This window comes from Delphinus delphis, chromosome 18 (genome assembly GCF_949987515.2).
Source record: "Delphinus delphis chromosome 18, mDelDel1.2, whole genome shotgun sequence".
NCBI classification, from domain to species: domain Eukaryota; kingdom Metazoa; phylum Chordata; class Mammalia; order Artiodactyla; family Delphinidae; genus Delphinus; species Delphinus delphis.
Window position 1 is genome coordinate 69264404 of NC_082700.1, and position 22800 is coordinate 69287203.

The window sequence follows — 22800 nt, forward strand, 5'->3', positions numbered from 1 at the left end:
TTCACCTGTGTGATTACACAATATGGGTGAAGAAGTTATAAAATGACAAAACCAGAAGAGCTGGCCCATCGTGCACTGTTGTAAACGCTCCCCTAGTAAACTGGAGAGAACCACAGTGCAGTCAACGTAATTTTAACACTTCTCTTTACACTTCAATACCTATACACTTTCCATACACTTAAATACCTGTTGGGAACCCGAAATGTGCCAGTCTTCTTTGAACTCCAAGGTATTAGCAATTGTCACATTTCATTTTCCCAAATCTGTATCATGTCAAACCCTCCCTCCTGCCTTGTCATATTTCTCTTCTTGCCCCAAGGAATATTTCCATGCTAGTCCAGCAGTTGTATTTTGGCAGGCTGCCGACACAGCCGGGGGGAATAGCTTTTAGTGCTGCACTAGACACACACCTCAACTCCAGCCTCTAGCCTTCCATCCCATCGTGAACAGGTCAGGGGCTATCTTCTGGACTACCAACTGCCAGTTCCCCTCTCATCGAAAAGAAAGTCAAATGTAGGGCACTGAGTGTGTTGGAAGATTGTAAGAGGCACAGCTAAGAGCATTTGGTCTGATGGGTTTGGTGGGGTTTGAAGTTGAGAGAGTAGTGGGGAAATGGAAGGCACAGCACAGGGGCCTGTAATTACAATTATAACACATTATTTTACCTGTGACAAAATAAAAGACTCATAAAATTCCCCCGGCCAATTGTCCCCAGAATTGGTAAGGCCAGCAGAAAGGCAGGAAGAGCCTTCTAGATCACTGATTTGTAGAAAAAGGTTAGTTGACTCAGCTATACTGAATGTACCAGTATTAATATGGAATCTGCCCAAACTATTTGGATTTAACCGTATTATTTATTTATTTATTGCGGTACACGGGCCTCTCACTGTTGTGGCCTCTCCTGTTGCGGAGCACAGGCTCCGGACGCACAGGCTCAGTGGCCATGGCTCATGGGCCCAGTCGCTCCGCAGCATGTGGGATCTTCCCGGACCGGGGCACGAACCCCTGTCCCCTGCATCGGCAGGCGGACTCTCAACCACCGTGCCACCAGGGAAGCCCGATTTAACGGTATTTTAAGGGCCTAGTTCTTCTTTCCCTAGACAGTTACAAAACTTCAGTTATAATATTTAGACTGGGATGGTAAAGGAGCTTTGTGTATAAAGACGACAGATGCGGAATTTGATACTATATCTATGCACTCCCGTTTCCTCTCTAGTTTTCATTTGGGGTAAATGTACTCAATGTCCCAAAGCAGTGGAAGACTAAGACTGCAGGGCTAGGAGAGGTCTGTCTCATGGGAAATAGTGTTTCATCGTTGACCGTGTTTAGAAGGATAATTCAAAGCAGTCAGTTTCAGTTGGTTTCATTATTATTACTTCTTAATTCTCTACAGACAGTGCATTGTCCCGCTGCTGGAACCCAGGGACCTCTCCCACGGGCTGCACACCCTCCCTTAGTGGGTCTCTAAGCTGTCTCTCCGCTTCAGTTCTCTAATCTGCATGCGACAAATTGAGGACCTGCTCCCACCACCACACAGAACTGTGAACATCACATGCGATAATGGGGGAGAGGGTGTGGAATTGTCAAGCAAATTGCAGCAGTTAAGCTCTTGATTATCTCAAGGTGTGGAGCAGAGAGAATATCATGGGAAACTGAAACTCACTGGTGAACTCCTAACCCCATCTCTGCTCCAGGTGTAGAATGGTCCTCCACCCCACAAGTGAGTAACAATGAAATGAGACTGACTAGCTTGAAAGCCAGCTTCTTCCTTCTCCCTCTCCCTGTTTATTCCAAAGCGGAGTCTCTCAACATGGGCACGACTGATACATTATGTTTCTTGATGGTGTTCATGGGAGCAGACTGGTGCCTTGCTGCTGTGTGCAGGTGAGTGACATGTACCCTTTTTTCTTTTAATTGAAGTATAGTTGGTTTAAAATGTTGTGTTAGTTTCAGGCGTATCGTAAAGTGATTCAGTTATACATATATACATATATATTCTTTTTCAGATTCTTTTCCATTATGGTTTATTGCAAGATACTGAATATAGTTCCCTGTGCTATACAGTAGGTCCTTGTTGTATATTTTATTTATAGTAGTTTGTATCTACTATTCCCAAGCTTCTAATCTAACTCTCCCCTCCCCTTTCCCCTTTGGTAACCATAAGTTTGTTTTCTATGTCTGTGAGTCTGTTTTTGTTTTGTAAATAAGTTCATTTGTATCATTTTTTTAGATTCCACATATAAGGGATATCATGTTGTATTTGTCTTTGACTTATTTTACTTAGTATGATAACCTCTGGGTCCATCCTTGTTGCTGCAAATAGCATTGTTTCATTCTTTTCTTATGGCTGAGTAATATTCCATTGTATATATAGACCACATCTGCTTTATCTATTCATCTGTTGATGGACCCTTAGGTTGCTTCCATGTCTTGGCTATTGCAAATTGTGCTAACGTTGCGGTACAGGCATGCATCCTTTTCTTTCTCTCTTCCTTTCTTCCAGTGTTTCCATGAGGCTGAAACCATATTAGGTGCTCACATACAGCCTGAATAAGCCACTCCCCCTGCCCTCTAGGATTTCACAGACTGTGGGAGAAACAGTTATAGAACAGACTTTTGCAACATGGTGTTAGGGATATTATGACAGAAGTAAGCAAAAGATGCAATACATAGAAGATCTGGCCAGGGGGCGGTTTAGGAAGAGCGCTGAACGACATCCAAAGCTGCAGAGAAGTCAAGTAGTAACGAGCACTGTACTGGGCTCACAGTCTCCCCGAATTCACATCCACTGGGAACTTCATGTTGTGCCTTGACTTGGAAGCAGAGTCATTGCAGATGTAATTAGTCAAGTTAAATTGAGGTCATCCTGGATTAGGGTGAGCCCTAAATACAATGACTGACATCCTTATAAGAAGGGGTACATGAAGACATATGTGCCCATGGAGGGGAGAAGGCCATGTGAAGACAGAGGCAGGGATTGGGCTGTGGAATCCACAAGCCAAGGAATACGAAGGATTGCAGGCCACCAGCAGAAGCTAGGAGAGGGTCAGGGAACAGATCTGTCCTCAGAGCCTCCAGAAAGAACCAACCACGTGGACACATGGATTTCAGATTTCTGCTTCCAGAACCGTGAGGGAATAAATTCCTGTTGTTTTAAGCCACCCAGTTTGTGGTCATATTTAACAGCACCTTAAGGAAACTAATACTAGGACTAAGACGAACTTTCTCTCTAGTGACCCTATAGAGAAATATTCTGAATTAAAAGCAGAATTTTCCTATATTATACATGACAGTCCTTACTTTACTACACTAGAAACACAATTTATCACTCTCCTGGAATTATTGTCTGTTTGTCCTCAATATATATCGACAGAAGGTAAAATAAGAGCTCTCCTCAAGTAGCCAAACTATCGCCGGCCTTCACGTCTCCCTTTGTCCCCAAAACTTTCCTAGCACCTATGTGATGATGAATTAATACAGACCATGATTAATATGTATAAGCAAGCAGCCTGTTGTATTGTCTGGAGCCATGGTTTGACACCATCACTACATTTGAGAATCACCTGGGGAGCTGTTTTAAATACCGATGCTGGAAGGCTGGTCCCTAGAGATTCTGATTTAATTAGTCTGGTGTGATATTAGGTCATGCTTTTTTTTAAAAGTCTCCCCAGAGTTTCAAAAATGCAGCCTGGCTTGAAAACCACCGATACAGAGCAAGGCTTTCCTAGAAGCTGATATGCTGCAGCAAAGGATGTTAAATTACCTCCTGAAGGTACTAAACTGAAAATACAAATAAAATTCAAGAATAAGCTCTAAATTTGTGTTTATGCCTTACTAAATCTCTGTTATAAACTCATACAATATTTTACCCCAATATGATTTCAATAGTAACTGGGGAAATTAAGGGAAAAAAAAAAAAGGAATGTGACCTGAATCAGAGAGATAGCAATATCATTGATGTGGGGACAGTTGGGGGTAGAGGGAGTGGTCCTCCCAGAGTAGCAGAAATAAGGGGGTGGAAATTTAAAAACAGTAATAAAACCATTATGGCCATGCTACCCTTTTGGGACAAACCTCCCCAGAAAAAGCAACTAAACATAAGAGAAAAATGGTCACTTTTGTTACCAAATGTGTTCTTCTAGAAATGACTATATTGACTTGTTTACATTTTTAAGTGTGGATTTAAATTTAAGTATCTTGTTACACAAATGAGATACTTTTGAATACAGAACTGAGAATACAAAATTGAATAAAAAAATGACAACCTAAAATATCTTTCTCATTTTCCTCTTTGATGCCCACATTTATATCTTAGTGTTTATACAATTTAGAGGAAAGCACTGTTGGTTCTAAATCGGAAATTGGCCAAAGGAAACCATAAAAGTCAACAACATGTAGACATCTTGGTGTGAGCAGGTAAGTCTCTAACTGCACATATGATAAAATATCTGTTATTTTGAGAATCATACATCCTAAAAAAAATTTTACTCCAAAAAGAGTGAATCAAGCATTAAAAATGTGCTGAACATCCACGTGAAATATTAGGAAGAAAATGTTTTTTAAAAGTATATTTATATAGAGGTTTTTATTTCTCTGAATTTTCCTACATTCATGATGACAGAATAACTTATGAATGGTTGAATCTGACCATAACTTTTGTCCAAACCATTTGCTAGGGACTAATTGGTGTTGACACATTCAGAATAAGTGATGTTAGTAATTTCCCCATCTTTGCTATGTATTTGTATTTCTGTCTTGTCACAGTACATGTTATTAAAACACTATGAAAGTACTCCAGTATTTTAACTGGAATATTAACTAGTGTTTATAAGTGGGATTTATTAAGACAACTATTTGAGTAATACATGACAGTTTAAATATTATCTGATTACTAATAAAGTAAATGTTATATTAAAAATATTAGCCTGAAATACTGATGTTAGTTCTATTTCCTAACCTCAGAGCTGTGAAGAGCTAAATTATTAATAATACAAAACTTAACCCTCTAATTATTTTCTTGTAGGATACGTCTGTAACTATAAGAAAAAAATGTAAGTCACATATTGATAAGTAATTACTATGAAATTTCACAGTCAAAAATACTAAGAAGCTTAAAATAACTGAAATGACTTAATTTAGTGGCTAGATATTAAATCTGATGCTTTAAAAACTTTTTTGTTGATTTGAAGAACGGATAGAACATACTACATTTCTAAACAACCCAGTCAATAGTATCAAAAGATATAGTCCAGTGTGCCAAGAACATTATTTGGAATCAAATAATGACACAGAAACAACTATCAAGGAATTCACTGGGGAAATATGTAAGAAATACAGTCAGAAACAGACACAGATTTAAAACTACTTGAAAATTAAAACAGTGCATCAAATGTATTTTCAAACTGCCAATATGATATTTGTTGGGTCTATGGAATTTTAGGAGATGATTAAAAGTGCATAAATATCTCAACATATCTATAGTGAAGAAGGATGTTTTGGTGCAAATCAGCATGAATCTTCATGTTGAAAGACTCAAGTCTCCACAGGCTCAACTTTAGCAGGTAATATATTTCACTCACACATATAGTGCATTAGCATTCTGTCTCTATAGGCACAAGGAACAAACAGGGTTTAACAAAGCCTTGGCAAATACACTGAGGCTAATAAGACACATGATGAAAGGTTAATTTAGCACGTTGCAAGGCTTTAATTATTTAATGTGATAAATGGCCCTTTTTTTCAAGTATTGACCTGAAAGAAAAGATTTCTTCTCATTACAGTTAGGCTAACAACATAAAAGCATTAGTAGATAATTATCATTTATGTAAGTCTATTCATGCTACCAAAATGAAAACTTTGAACATGACATAGAGAACTTCATTGAAATTATACTGACTCAGAATTGTGGACTTTAGACAAATACCTTGCTTTTTACTTAATAAGGTTGTTGTAGTATTGAATACTTATTTGGTCCCCAATGTATAACAGATAGCCCAATTCTCTGATCTGTGAATTTAAGGCATGGGCTGACAGAACATTTTCATGTAAAACTCTCTAAAGATTTTCAACTTGAGTTTTATGAAACTCTAGGGATTCTATATATTTGGTTATAACTCCTGCTTTCAAACCACATTTTAATAATGTTCAAACTAAATATACATAATCTAAGGGGAACCAATTTTAAAAAAACCTCTTAAATTGCTAAGTACTTGTATCACCTTGACTTTGCACGTACATTTATTAAAAAATAATGCTATTGAACAGATACGATTTGAGGCCAGCCTTTGATACATTTCAATAAAATGCAGTAAATAAGAAATAATATATTTGAATACAGTAGCATTCACAGCTTCAAGGAAGGAAAGACATTATTGGAATAGAGCAAGGATTATTGTATTGACAAGGACACTGGGGAAGTTCCCTCAACCAGCAACAGCCTGGATACATTATGAGAAGCCTTTGAAGAACTAAGTAACAGAAGAGTGCCAGAAGAATTTTTTAGTTGCACAATCTAGCAGCTAATTCATTGTTATTTGTTAATTAGTCCTCCACGGTTTCATATAATTAACACAAAGTCATCTTTAAATGGAGAAATAAAATGTTTCCAATATTGCTGACAGATGCGCATTCCAAATAGTTTGTCTTTCAACCACAGTACCAGGATAGAACTTTCTACACTACTCATTACATCTTGGGGTGGGTACCCCCTTTATTTCCTCTCCTCTCAGAATAGAGAGGCTTTGGTTTCTGTAATAACTTCCCATTTATCTCTGGTTGAAAGTGGTGGAACTTTTTATTAATTAAATTTGAATTCTCTCTAATTAGCAAGTTTAAGATAATGACAGGAATTGTACCACATATTGCAACCCAAGTAGGGCTGATGTAAAACAGATACATTATGTGACTTAATGAAGCAATATTAAGAAAAAAGAATCCAGAAATTACTCAAGTTCAAAGACACAAATAAATTGTAGCATTAAAGTTAGAAGATAAGAATTTCCTTTTGTCAGGCAGATTTTGGAAAGAAGCCTGTGACGGGCAGCTCCTGTAGAATCAAAGATAATTTTCCTACATAGAGGAGAAAAAGGGGACTCACTGAAGACCCCAAATTACAGACTATTCTCAAATAAATAGTAGTTTTTATAATGTCTGTTCATTGTTGGTTTCTAAATATTTTTGAAAAATAGACAGCAGAAGAGACTGTTAGGGGCTTCATGAAGCCATTGTCTTAGATTAAGACAAGGTTTGACAACTATTACACTTTGGTCGTTTTGTACGGCTTTTGGGCCAGTATTTGCTGATTTGCTTCCTTTCATTAGTGAAGCGGGGGGGAGGGGGTGCTACCAATCAGTTCATATTTTGCATTTCTTTTTTTCCACACCAGAAGAAAATGTATTTTAAAGAAGAAAAGTATTTTAAAACTCAGCATAATGCTTTAAAACATACTGGATCATAAAACTTTTAACACAGGGAAATCCTTTCAGCATTCTCTAGCCTAGTTTCTTCATTTCACAGATGAGTAATCAGATGCTCTGAGAGAGGATGTTGTTTGCCCAAGGTCACTTAGCTGACAGGAAATCTAATTTGCAACTAATGACAAATTTCTTTCACACAAGCACTTGTGGACATTTTTTCTGCCAGTGATATAGGTGAACACAATTTCATAAAACTTGCAGATAAACAGAAACAGAGAGGGAGAACTAATATGTTAGAGATGATTAAATAAAAGTTCAAAAGTACGTTGGCTAGTTAGAGTGATGAGAAAAAGTGGCAAAATAAGATTTGATAGAAAATTGATGTAAAATTCTCCTCTAAGTTGACTATACCTGTGTAGACCCCACCCAGTTCTACAGTTACAGAAAGGAGAGGATCAATCTAAAAAAGAGCTCATGCCAAAAAGACTGGTTGTCAGACACACTAGTTTAACTGACTTCATTAATATATACAAATGAATGTCCATTTCAATGAAGGCAATAGTCCTACTGAATGTGTTTAGAGGCAGAAGACTTGTACTAAAGTTCTACCTCTGTCCCAGTTGTGACTATTATCTGAGTATCATCTGTAGTGATTTTTTAAATGTATGCCATTTCCACTAGATTACAAGAGGTACAGGAGTGGCACCATATTTGTTTTATTCCCTCCTATATCCCAGAATTTTGCACTGTGCCTGGCATATAGTAGGCCCTCAATAAGTACTTGTTGAATCAATTATTAAGGTATGTGACTTATCCTTTCTGAGCCTTGGTTTCCTCATTTGTAAAATTAAGAAGCTACAGTTGTTGCTGTGCATGTTGCATAAGAAAGTATGTAGAAGGGCTTTGGAAACTCCAAAGTGCTATAAATAAATAAGCGGTCACTACTATTATTGATAAATGCTACCAATGATGCTTAAAGAAACAAACAATTTAGCTTGGAAAAGCCAGGGTTAGTGGAATGGTATAGCTGCCTCCAAGTAACTGAATAAGAATTATATTAAAAAGAAATTGGACCCTCTTCTTATGTTGCTGCAGAGGAGCCAGTTGGCCAGGCAGGTGTGTCTCAGTGTCAGGACAATCTGTAACCACGAGAACGAATTCTAATATCTTCCCTCTATCACTGGAAATCAGCTGAGATGTCAGAATTTCTCAATGTAGGGGCTTAAAGGGTAGAGCAACCTGGTAGACTGGGGAAGGGGACTTCAAGTGACCCCATCATGAAGCAAGCCCAATTCATCACATGATAAGCTCAGTATTTTGCTTTGCTTTTACATGTATTCATTGTGCCCAAAGTGGTTGAAGAAGATTAGGTTGATTCTGAAGTCCTGTCCACCCTGACCCTCACTCCTATCTCTGGCCACACTTTGACACCACCATTGGGGAAAATGTTTAAACAAAGGCTAATATAGATGATAGAAGGAATCACTCATTGGGCAAGAGAGTGGACTTTTGAACTTCAGAGTCACATCCAATTGCAAGTTTCTGGATATATGTTGGAGAAACTAAAAATTTGGGTTTGGTGATGAATAAATGAGCTTAAAAAGGACTGGAAAAAAGGGATACAAAATCCTCTTTTTGCTTCCCTGTGATAGAGAAAACAAAATTTAAGCAATGATTTATATTGGCTACACCTTCTACCTTCCAAAAAAAAATCACTATATAAACTTCTATATAGGAAACAAATATAATTTTGTATTAATGTATAAATATGACAGTTTGTATCTATAACACACATACCTACAAACCACACACACATATAATACAATTATATAGAACTGTTATCTAATTTACATATCTCATTTTGGCACTTATGTGAATTTAGTTTTCAAATGCATTAACCAACAGAAACTCTTAGCGATCTGATGAACCTTGAATCCACTTAGAATCTGTCTTCTCTGCTAGAAAAAAAGAGAGTATGTTTTTAGAAAAACATTTGGCCCAAAGATGATATAAGGAAAAGCTTCCCCCATTTAAATAGCTGCTATTTTTATAAATGGAACCAAATCAACTTCTCCATAAGGAGAAAACACACTTGTGAAGAGCTGAGAAACTCTGAGAGGCTGGGGAGAGGGAAGGAGGAGTTCGAGTTGCTAAGTTGTTTTCTCTTACATGTAAGCAACATATCTTAGGGAGGAAAAAAAGAGATGCACTGAGACCTATTTCCTTGCCTCTGTGTAGATTAGTATAGCAAAGAGTGAAGTCTTAAGGGAGGATGAGGATACTAGGGAAAAAGTGCAATTATGCCTAAAGGATTTCGTGTAAGTCGACAGGGAGTATAAAATGAAATTGGAAAGGCAAAGAGTCTGTGTTCCCCTTGACGCCAATATGTGCTTTCATTTGATATTAATAGTCACCGAGCCAAGGGGAAAAAGCACCTTTACCTTTTGCAGTTATTCCTAGCTACCAATTATGTACGTGAGCTAGAATACTCAGGCCACATACACAGACTTCTCAATTAGAAACACTATATTTCTAAGAGTAATTATAACATACATCGCATGGCAATATTTTTCCAGGATGATGGAAAGTTCATGAAAGCATTATATAATTCCCTGAAATGAAAAACCAGCTCAGTCAACAGGGATTACTGAACTTCTATCATCTTCTTCACATGACACATTTGGTAGTTCCATTAATATGGCTGGAAATTATGCACAGGTAACCAGAAAAGATGTCTCAGACCTTCCACGCCTTCCGTTATAATCAGTGGGGAAATCAGAAGGCAGTTTTCTTTCTGAATCGTTTCTCTGAGTGAAATCTAGTTATTTAACTGCATTTATCGGTTAATCAGTCAGAACCTGAAGATATTAAAATTTAAAATTTAGAACGGGGCTCCAGAAAGGTAGTTGTTTTGTGAAACACCAAAATGAAAATTGCTTGGTGTTATTACTGCCGTCTTAAGTTGAAGCCATAATTATTAGGACGCCTTTCTCAAGGGCAGTGTCCAGGCAGCACCCAGGTCATTATCAGAGTTTATTTTCTCCTGAAGCTTGCCATTCAGGGACTCTGTTTTCAGTTCAGGGACATTACAGTAAAACCCTCCCAATTTCTACAGATCAGTGTCAGATCTCAGCTGGCAAAAGGCAGCTTTCAAGCTGACCTCTTCAAGATGCAGAAGGCCATAGCTCCAAATACGGTCACTGACAGCTGAGAAGAGCTGAAGGAAAACTCAGCTCGTGAACAAACCCCACACTTCTTCAAAGCACATCCCTGTGTCGAGGTCTGGTCACATGCAACATGTCCTAAAGCTGTGCTTCTGCCTCCCCGCCGACCTCCCACCCCCCTAGCTCCCGTGTGCTACCAGCCTCACAACCTGCAATACTCCTCCCATGGGAGTACCTGGAATTAGAGGCCAAAGAACAAGACCAGTGACAAAACAGCAGGCTCCACGTTCTTCCCCAAGCAGCTTGATGGCCAGGTCATTGCAAATCTCTCAGAACATTCTCATGAGTCCAAATGCTGCCCAGAAGAAATATGAGAACGGGCACGACCCTTTCTAGCTACACACTGTTGTGGAGGGTTAGCCATACTTGGAGGAAAAAACTGACAAAATGAATGAAAAAAGTATGCACTGGTTCATGAGTCACCAGACTCCACAATTACTATAAACCAACAAGCTGAAGAGACGACTGACGATCTACAGCAGAATAAGGCAAACAGCTTTCTTCCTGAAAGGAGAGCACTGACAGCAAACTCCATCCGTCTCACACTTAGAACAACCTGGCTCGGCAAACTCTTTTTCTTTCGTGTTCCTTATCGTATCTCTCTCTCTCTTTTTTTTTTTTTTTTAATATCTTTATTGGAGTATAACTGCTTTACATTGTTGTGTTAGTTGCTGCTGTATAACAAAGTGAATCAGCTATACGTATACATATATCCCCATATCTCTTCCCTCTTGCATCTTCCTCCCTCCCACCCTCCCTATCCCACTCCTCTGGGTGGTCAAAAAGCACCGAGCTGATCTCCCTGTGCTATGCGGCTGCTTCCCACTAGCTGTCTATTTTATATTTGGTAGTGTATGTATGTCAATGCCACTCTCTCACTTCGTCTCAGCTTACCCTTCCCCCTCCCCGCATCCTCGAGTACATTCTCTACATCTGCGTCTTTATTCCTCTGCTGCCCCTAGGTTCTTCAGAACCATGATTTTTTTTTTAGATTCCATATATATGTGTTAGCATAGGGTATTTGTTTTTCTCTGTCTGACTTACTTCACTCTGTATGACAGACTCTAGGTCCATCCACCTCACTACAAATAACTCAATATCGTTTCTTTTTTATGGCTGAGTAATATTCCATTGTACATATGTGCCACATCTTCTTTATCCATTCATCTGTTGATGGACACTTAGGTTGCTTCCATGTCCTGGCTATTGTAAACAGAGCTGCAATGAACACTGTGGTACACGACCCTTTTTGAATTATGGTTTTCTCAGGGTATATGCCCAGTAGTGGAATTGCTGGGTCATATGGTAGGTCTATTTTTAGTTTTTTAAGGAACCTCCATACTGTTCTCCACAGTGGCTGTATCAATTTACATTCCCACCAACAGTGCAAGAGGGTTCCTTTTCTCCACACCCTCTCCAGCATTTACTGTTTGTAGATTTTTTGATGATGGCTATTCTGTCCTGTGTGAGGTGGCACCTCACTACATAGTTTTGATTTGCATTTCTCTAATGATTAGTGATGTTGAGCATCCTTTCATGTGTTTGTTGGCAATCTGTATACCTTCTTTGGAGAAATGTCTATTTAGGTCTTCTGCCCACTTCTGGGTTGGGTTGTTTTTTTGATATTGAGCTGCATGAGCTGCTTGTATATTTTGGAGATTAATCCTTTGTCAGTTGTTTCGTTTGCAAATATTTTCTCCCATTCTGAGGGTTGTCTTTTCATCTTGTTTATGGTTTCCATTACTGTGCAAAAGCTTTTAAGTTTCATTAGGTCCCATTTTTTATTTTTGTTTTTATTTCCATTACTGTAGGAGGAGGGTCAAAAAGTATCTTGCTGTGATTTACATCATAGAGTGTTCTGCCTATGTTTTCCTCTAAAGAGTTTTATAGTGTCTGGCCTAACATTTAGGTCTTTAATCCATTTAGAGTTTATTTTTGTGTGTGGTGTTAGGGAGTGTTCTAATTTCATTCTTTTACATGCAGCTCTCTGGTTTTCCCAGCACCACTTATTGAAGAGGCTGTCTTTTCTCCATTGTATTCGTGACTCCTTTATCAAAGATAAGGTGACCATATGTGCACAGGTTTATCTCTGGGCTTTATATCCTGTTCCATTGATCTATATTTCTGTTTTTCTGCAAGTACCATACTGTATTGATTACGTAGCTTTGTAGTATAGTCTGAAGTCAGGGAGCCTGATTGCTCCAGCTCTGTTTTTTCTTTCTCAAGATTGCTTTGGCTATTTGGGTTCTTTTGTGTTTCCATACAAATTGTGAATTTTTTTTGTTCTAGTTCTGTGAAAAATGTCATTGGTAGTTTGAGAGGGGTTACATTGAATCTGTAGATTGCTTTGGGTAGTAGAGTCATTTTCACAATGTTAATTCTGCCAATCCAAGAACACGGTATATCTCTCCATCAGTTTGTATCATCTTTAATTTCTTTCATCAGGGTCTTATAGTTTTCTGCGTATGGGTCTTTTACCTCCTTAGGTAGCTCTATTCATAGGGATTTTATTCCTTTTGTTGCAGTGGTAAATGGGAGTGTTTCCTTAATTTCTCTTTAAGTTTTTTTGTCATTAGTGTATAGGAATGCAAGAGATTTCTGTGCATTAATTTTGTATCCTGGTACTTTACCAAATTCTTTGATTAGCTCTAGTAGTTTTCTGGTAGAGTCTTCAGGATTCTCTATGTATAGTATCATGTCATCTGCAAACGGTGACAGTTTTACCTCTTTTCCGATTTGGATTCCTTTTATTTCTTTTTTGTCTCTGACTGCTGTGGCTAAAACTTCCAAACTATGTTCGATAAAAGCTGTGAGAGTTGGCAACCTTGTCTTGTTCCTGATCTTAGTCGAAATGGTTTCAGTTTTTCACCATTGAGAACGATGTTTGCTGTTTGTTTGTCATATATGGCGTTTATTATGTTGAGGTAAGGGAACATGCCTACTTTCTGGAGAGTTTGTATCATAAATGGGTGTTGAATTTTGTCAAAAGCTTTTTCTGCATCTATTGAGATGATCATATGGTTTTTACCCTTCAGTTTGTTAATATGGTGTATCACATTGATTGATTTGGATGTACTGAAGAATCCTTGCATTCCTGGGATAAACTCAGGAATGATCATGGGTTTATGATCCTTTTAATGTGCTAGTATTTTCTTGAGGATTTTTGCATCTATGTTCATCAGGGATATTGGCCTGTAGTGTTCTTTTTTTGTGACATGTTTTTCTGGTTTTGCTATCGGGGTGATGGTGGCCTCGTAGAATGAGCTTGGGAGTGTTCCTCCCTCTGCTATATTTTGGAAGAGTTTGAGAAGGATAGGTGTTAGCTCTTCCCTAAATGTTTGATAGAATTCGCCTGTGAATCCATCTAGTCCTGGGATTTTGTTTGTTGGAAGACTTTTAATCACAGTTTCAATTTCAGTGATTGTGATTGGTCTGTTTATATTTCCTATTTCTTCCTGGTACATTCTCAGAAGGTTGTGCTTTTCTGAGAATTTGTCCATTTCTTCCAGGTTGTCCATTTTACTGGCATATAGTTGCTTGTAGTAATCTCTCATGATCCTCTGTATTTCTGCAGTGTCAGTTGTTACTTCTCCTTTTTCATTTCTAATTCTATTGATTTGAGTCTTCTCCCTTTTTTTCTTGATGAGTCTGGCTAGTGGTTTATCAATTTTGTTTCTCGTCTCAAAGAAACAGCTTTTAGTTTTATTGATATTTGCTATTGTTTCCTTCATTTCTTTTTCATTTAGTTCTGATCTGATCTTTGTGATTTCTTTCCTTCTGCTAACTTTTGGGGTTTTTTGTTCTTCCTTCTCTAATTGCTTTAGGTGTAAGGTTAGGTTGTTTATTTGAGATGTTTCTTGTTTCTTGATGTAGGATTGTATTGCTATAAACGTCCCTCTTAGAACTGCTTTTGCTTCATCCCATAAGTTTTGGGTCGTCGTGTTTTCATTGTCATTTGTTTCTAAGTATTTTTTGATTTCCTCTTTGATTTCTTCAGTGATCTCTTGGTTATTTAGTAGCATATTGTTTAGCTTCCATATGTTTGTATTTTTTAGTTTTTTTCCCCCTGTAATTGATATCTAGTCTCATAGCATTGTGGTTGGAAAAGTTACTTGATACGATTTCAATTTTCTTAAATTTACCAAGGCTTGATTTGTGACCCAAGGTATGATCCATCCTGGAGAATGTTCCATGACCACTTGAGAAGAAAGTGTATTCTGTTGTTTTTGGATGAAATGTCCTATAAATATCAATTAAGTCCATCTTGTTTAATGTATCATTTAGAGCTTGTGTTTCCTTATTTTCATTTTGGATGATCTGTCCATTGGTGAAAGTGGGGTGTAAAAGTCCCCTACTATGATTGTGCTACTGTTGATTTCCCCTTTTCTGGCTCCTAGCATTTGCTGTATGTAGTGAAGTGCCCCTATGTTGGGTGCATAAATATTTACAATTGTTATATTTTCTTCTTGGTTTGATCCCTTGATCATTATGTAGTGTCCTTCTTTGTCTCTTGTTAATAGTCTTTATTTTAACGTCTATTTTGTCTGACATGAGAATTGCTACTCCAGCTTTCTTTTGATTTCCATTTGCATGGAATATCTTTTTCCATCCCCTCACTTTCAGTCTGTATGTGTCCCTAGGTCTGAAGTGGGTCTCTTGTAGACAGCATACATGTGGGTCTTGTTTTTGTACCATTCAGCCAGTGTATGTCTTTTGGTGGGAGCATTTAATCCATTTACATTTAAGGTAATTATCGATATGTATGTTCCTATTACCAGTTGCTTAATTGTTTTGGGTTCGTTATTGTAGGTCTTTTCCTTCTCTTGTGTTTCCTGCCTAGAGAATTTCCTTTAGCATTGTTGTAAAGCTGGTTTGGTGGTGCTGAATTCTCTTAGCTTTTGCTTGTCTGTAAAGGTTTTAATTTCTCTGTCAAATCTGAATGAGATCCTTGCTGGGTAGAGTAATCTTGGTTGTAGGTTCTTCCCTTTCATCAGTTTAAATATAAATATGTCCTGCCAGTCCCTTCTGGCTTGCAGAGTTTCTATTGAAAGATCAGCTGTTAACCTTATGGGGATTCCCTTGTATGTTATTTGTTGCTTTTCCCTTGCTGCTTTTAATATGTTTTCTTTGTATTTAATTTTTATAGTTTGATTAATATGTGCCTTGGAGTGTTTCTCCCTGGATTTATCCTGTATGGGACTCTCTGTGCTTCCTGGACTTGATTGGCTATTTCCTTTCCCATATTAGGGACGTTTTCAACTATAATCTCTTCAAATATTTTTCCAGTCCCTTTCTTTTTCTCTTCTTCTTCTGGGACCCCTATAATTCGAATGTTGGTGCACTTAACGTTGTCCCAGAGGTCTCTGAGACTGTCCTCAATTCTTTTCATTCTTTTTTCTGCTCTGCGGTAGTTATTTCCACTATTTTATCTTACAGGTCACTTATCCGTTCTTCTGCCTCAGTTATTCTGGTATTGATTCGTTCTAGAGAATTTTTAATTTCATTTAATTTGTTTTTCATCATTGTTTATTTGCTCTTTAGTTCTTCTAGGTCCTTGTTAAACATTTCTTGTATTTTCTCCATTCTATTTCCAAGATTTTGGATCATCTTTACTATCATTACTCTGAATTCTTTTTCAGGTAGACTGCCTATTTCCTCTTCATTTGTTAGGTCTGGTGGGTTTTTACCTTGCTCCTTCATATGCTGCATCTTTCTCTGTCTTCCCATTTTGCTTAACTTACTGTGTTTGGGGGTCTCCTTTTCACAGGCTGCAGGTTCGTAGTTACTGTTGTTTTTGGTGTCTGCCCCCAGTGGGTAAGGTTGGTTCAGTGGGTTGTGTAGGCTTCCTGGTGGAGCGGACTGGTGCCTGTGTTCTGGTGAGGCTGGATCTTGTCTTTCTGGTGGGCAGGACTGCATCTAGTGGTGTGCTTTGGGGTGTCTGTGAACTTACTATGATTTTAGACAGCCTCTCTGCTAATGGGTGAGGTTGTGTTCCTCTCTTGCTAGTTGTTTGGCATGGGGTGTCCAGCACTGGAGCTTGCTGGTTGTTGAGTGGAGCTGGGTCTTAGCGTTGAGATGGATCTCTGGGAGAGCTCTCACCAATTGATATTATGTAGGGCCAGGAGGTCTCTGGTGGTCCAATGTCCTGAACTTGGCTCTCCCACCCCAAAGGCTCAGGCCTAACACCCGGCCAGAGCATGGAGACCCTATCATCCACATGGCATAGACAACTGTGGTAAAAATCTGACTGGTGTCTTGGATTATCTTTGCTGGGCGATTTATCCGAGCCAGGTTTCCTTTGTCAGGAACACAGTAGGCCAAAACGCTGAGACATCCAAGATTTGCAATGAAGACAGGGCTTATTCATAAGGCAGCCAAGGAGGAGACAGGAGAACAAATCTCAAATCTGGCTTCCAGCAGACAAGGGGCTGGGGCATTTATGGATAAAGAATAACGCAGCAGGGCCATCTGAGGCGTAGGGAGTGTGGGGAGCATCTCTTTATTGTATCTCTTCGTCTAACTTTTAGCTTCCCGGAGCAGAGCGCTACTGTTTGCAGCCCCTCTTCCACTGACACCTCTCTAGATCAGAGTCCGTGGAAACCTGCTTCGTTACAAAAGGATTTGTTCTGCACTAGTGAATGCAGGAGGGACAGTCATTAAGAGGGGTCATTTGTTAAAATGCCAGTCTTCGTTAGACAGTCTTTGTAATATCCTAATTGGCAAAATTCAGAAATTGATGTGAGACCTAGTGTGACCATGTTACACTCCAGGGCTGTCACCAGAGTCAGGCTGACATCTGAATTTAACTGACACTGTTTGCTTGCTTTGAGGCTGCCTTTCCGTTGTGTCTCTAACTGCAAAGGAGAATGAATCCCTGAGGGAAACCTTTGGGATTGCAAATGCATAAACATCTGGGATTCAAATCTCTTTCAATTACATTAATGATCTAATATGTGCAGGAGAAAGTTTTGAGTCTAAAATAACATTAATTTAGTCTCAAGGTTAGAGAGAGAGATTTCAAACTTTCTGTAAACCCCACATGCCCTTTAAAAGCCCAGAGGGGAAAAATCTATATGCATCCTGTAATGAAAGTGTGATTAGACATGTGAAGGGAACCATATCCTTGAGCTGCTTGGTGAGAGTAGCCGATAGAGCAAATGGCTTTGACTCTTGCCTCTGTAAATCAAGAAAGTCCAGGCAGCCAAATTATTTACTTAAGAAGTGGTTGTAATATGTTATTCTACCTGAGAGCAATCGTCTGCCCACAGCACTAGCTTAATGATCAAATACAGTTAAATTTTGTTGGTCCTTTAAAATCTCACTTGTGTTTTACCGACCTAATATTCTCCATTGCCATTAGCTAAGCCAACCTATTGTCCACTTCTTGCCAATACTACCCACATCATGGGACTATTACAGCACCACTTCAGCATGGTTCTCCTTGTGCAAACAATTCACGCATCAGAGAAAGCCTAAACCATCAGCAACTGGCCTCAACTTGCAGCCAGTGCTTTTTCCCACTGTTCCTACAGGAGCCTCTTCCAACAGGCAGGCCGGCCTCCTTGCTGACTCACTGACATTGACCTACGATATGCTCATTGACTCCTATCTTTGCATTACCTATGCTCTGCTCTGCTCACTTCTTCCCTGCTCCCCATTATCAAATGTTCATCATTCTAAAGGCACAGTTCAAGTTCTTGTCCATTTATGGACCCTGGCTCTTTTGGTTCATACAAATCTCCCCTTCTCTATAGAGTGTCTATAGATTGCACTATGGGTTTTGAATACGGTTGCGTGTATTTGTATACATGTGTGAACACATGCGTATTTATGGATACACAGACAGTAATTTCTTAAAGAAAGTGGCTTCTACTCTTTCTGTTTCTTCCAAAATATCTAAGACCAATTTGTAAATTTCCTCTGTTCTCAAAAGGTATCCCTGGCAACCAAGGATTAGTTATATGTGTTAACCCTACTGTCAATGAACAAAAGACGAATGACTGAAAAAGTCATAGAAGATGTCAAAGCGTCATCGTCTCTTCTTCCCCTGGCCTCTTAATCCTGGTACCTCCCTTAGTTATCTCATCCCTTTATCTTTATATGTTATTAAAGAATCCTTTGAAAGGGCCAGAGACTGCAGCTGGGACCAAAAGTCAGGCAGACAACAATGTCATTTGTACATACTACTACTAATAAAAGTTTCTTCCTAATTCAGAACATGGCTTCACTATAATCCAAAAAACAATAGCAGACCCAATACTCAAAGCCTTAGAGAGCTTCAACTATTTTAATCTATTTCGGGGCCTAATAAAACTTTCAAAGAAAAAACAATTGAGGGAAAAATGTGCCTCAACAATACTTTCAGATAAAAATATGCTTAAATTAATATTAATTCCATTTGAAATACTGCTCAAGTGTTTCTCATAAATGTAAAAAATGCTGAACATAAAAAGCATATAAATCAATGAATTTACATGTATCCAATAAGAAGCTATAAATATTTGGGGTTTGAACTGTTGGCCTGAATATTCCATGGAAAACACTCCTATCATTATTATTGTCTTAATATGCTCATTTAATGTCCAATGGTAATTTGATTTGAGTACTATATTTACAAAAAGAAAAACTGACATTTTCTTTTCTGTCAAATGATAACGTTTTGAAGGAGCAATGAGATAAATTATATGAGCTATGTGTTTCCCTAAGAAAACATTTTTTAGCACATAAAGTAGTATTTCTTTATTTTCAATAAATGTAATGCCCTGAATGACCTCCCACTCTGCTGTTCTGTGTAAGATATTAAGGACACAGACTTTGGAAGCTGATGGACTTGAGTTTAGTCGTGGCACAACTACTTATTAACGGAGTGGCACTGGGCTATTCCCTTACTATCCTGGAGCATTGGTTTTGGTATCTGGAATGGACTGAGTGACAGTGGTTCAAAACTTACTATTCAAAGTTAAGATGAAGCTAAAATAACTCATTGCTAATAAGTTGTCCCAGTCATTTGATTGAGAGAATTACCATTACTAGCTAAGAACCAAGCTATAAAATACCACCAACTGTGTGGAGTTATAAAGGCACCCTTGGTTTCTTTGTTACCCTCTATCTTTCAGAAGCAGCTGCCACAGTATCTCAGCAGCCAGAAATATTGTTGCCGATTTTGTGTTTTTTCAGCAAGCACTTGTGAAGCAGCATATGTTCTAATTTTTTTTTCTAAGAAATTCTTGCAACATTTCACAAAAAAGGATTCATTATGTGCAGGCCAATCTACAACTTAAAGTCTCTGCTACTTTTGTACTTAAACATGAAGTCAAAGTCTCCATCACTAACTTGTAAAGACTGGTGTCTGTCTAAATAAGGAAGCTGTGTATAATGACATATCCTGAGACTTCCTTTTGTTCGTTTGAAGTAGGGTAAAGGAAAAGTATGTGCCCTGGAAATTTGTTTCATCATTTCTTTTTTTTTTTTAATTCAAATCTTCTGAAACCCTTTAAAATTGTGCGATTGTTTTCCCCTCGCTTCAGACTTGGAAGGATCTTTGCTGCAGTTCACCGTGAACAGAACTCAAAGCACAGCATTGATACACAGGCCATGGGCTGGGGGAGGAAATGAGAGGCTTAGAGAAGCACAATGTAGAGACTTAATAAGCATTTCTCTATCTGAATTTAGGAACTTGAATTTTCCTTCAAAACAGATGATGCTACCGCCTTGCTCTGAAATCGCCAATGGCATCTCATCCCTCAGAGAAAAATAACGCAAACTCCTCATTCTAGCTCAGAGGACCCACATGATCTTACCATTGCCCGCAGCCCTGACCTCTGCCCTTGCCCATGCCACGCCAGCCACAACAGGTGTCTTCTTCCTGTTCCTCATATTGTCCACTCAGGGCCATCGCATGGACCCTGAACTTGCTGTCCACGCCCCGCGCACTCTCTCCCCAGCCATCTCCCCAGGCTGATGCCCCCTGCCCCCCATTTCATTTAAGTCTTGTGTCCCTCGAGTATCGCATCTAAAATAGAGCTACTCCCACATAAATCTTGTCATTCTCTTCTGCTGCTTTATTTTAATTCAAAGAGTTTTTCACTGCCTGAAGTTATATATATTTTCAGTTTACTTGTTTAGGTCTCTTTCCGCCACTAGTCTAGGAACCCTAAGAAGATGAGAATCTGTCACGCTCTCTGATGTATCCTCAGCATCTGGAACATGTGTAATCATGGTAGAAACTTTAAGTCTAAATGAATGAATGGGTGTTACGCATGACTACTGAATAGTGGCCTTTTCAGGTTGCATTTTCTAAGGAAGTAGGGAAGAGTCAGGACTAATACTTAGTTCCCTGGCATAGCCTCTTTATCTGCATTAGCACATTTACTTTATCTCTCTCTCTCTCTCTCTCTCTCTCTCTAACTATCTAACAATATTGTGGAGTATCTTTCATCCTCATTTTTTAGCTGAAGCCTCAGATTTTAGAATTTGCCCAAGGCCATATACTCAACAAGTGATTGCCAGAATTTGAGACCTGGTTTTTGGATTCCAAATTTGTTAATTTTGTCATGACACAGATGTAAAATAAGTCTTAAAGAACTTTAAAGAACTTAAAAGACTTTGTTAATTCTTAGGTAAGTGTTTAATATTATAAGGGAACTCTGATTCAGAAGCTGGGACGTGAGACAAATAATTAAATAAATGTTTATATAAGCAAAGAATCAAACCACCATGTGAGTTAATAAAACCTAAATATTCCTCATTCTTCTCTGGCTCTCCGTCTCTCCAATTTCCCTTGATTATAGGTATGTCTTTAAAATTTAGTATGTGTTCTTTTCAATCCATCGTTTGCCCTTTAGAAAATTCATCCTTTCATATGGCTTCACAACTTAATTCTGCATTTCTATGACTGACCTTGCACTTGAACTCCAGTCCTGTCTCCTAATATCTAGCGAACACTCTCACATTGTAATCTAGCCATCATGTCCCTGAGCAAAGTCAACAGACTTCCATGTCCCCGACTGGCTCCTTGTCCTGAATTTTCTCCACCAATGACATCATAGTGCAGACACTAAGGATTTGCCATATTTAACTACTTAACCAAAAAGGAGTTATATTCTATCAATTCTTATTTAAATTACATCTATGCCTTGTTTTCATCTTATTTTTACCATTTTCTTTGCCAATACTATATTTCAAACCTGTGTGGAATCATCTGGGTTATGAAATAGCTTCTTAATTGATTTATTTCTTGTGTCTCCCTATTAGAATTCATCCTGTACATCACTACACATTAGTATTCCTTACAGAGTTTTCAAAAAGTTACCGCCTACAGTTCAAAGTTTGCACACTGTAGCTTGGAAGTAGCCATGTACAATGTGGTCCCATTAATTCTTTTCATACTAACTCTTACTATCCTCTAGTTCAGGGAAAGCTTCCAAATATATGCCCTACTCAATTTTTGTTGCCAGGACTCTTCCCACACCCTCCCATTTCTTGGGATGCAGCCCCTTCTTCTCTCCATTTACGCAGATCCCTCAAGGCTCAGCTAATGACCTACCCTCAGGAAGCCTTTCCTGACTGAGTTGCGACGTGGCTCAACTCCAGAAGACACCGTTGACAGGCTTGTGCTCTGGGGTGCATATTTCTTTTTCACTCTTGGACATTAACCTTTCTTCCTTTCTTAATCTTAGGTAATGCTTAATTGATGCCATTCTGAAGATCTTTCATCATTCTAACGCTTGAATTGCACCACATCCTGAATATAATCTTCCGGTTCCCCAACTACTTGCTCACTCCTATCTCATCTTCCCCTTGTCCTGCTTGTCCATTTCCCTCTTGGGTCACTTTCCCTCTTGGCTTTTGGGGCTCAGTGCGTGTTTATTAAACACCCGCTGCTGATCTTGGATTGTTTCAGGCAATGGGTATGCAGTGGGGAACAAATCAGACTGATGTGTGCATCCCTCACATCGTTGCACATTAGTGCATGCAACCTACAAGACCAAGTGCTGAGGGGCTGGAGTATCTGATGCTCGCGGAGCTGACCAGTGGGTTGGTGGGGTCACGGAAGGTTTAGGCTGGGTCTCCACCATCTATGTCATAAATAGCCCTCAGGATCCCCTCTAGCTTTACTCATGCTCTTCCCCATGAAAAGAGAAAGGCAGATTCCACGTGTG

The 22800-nt window shown here is 38.8% G+C and overlaps 1 protein-coding gene across 2 annotated transcripts in view; it reads right to left on the bottom strand.

Moving 5' to 3' along the window:
- The window catches only part of FGF14 (fibroblast growth factor 14), a 615927-nt gene that overhangs the window by 33238 nt on the left and 559889 nt on the right, over positions 1-22800 (bottom strand). The gene's annotated exons all lie outside the window — the stretch shown is intronic.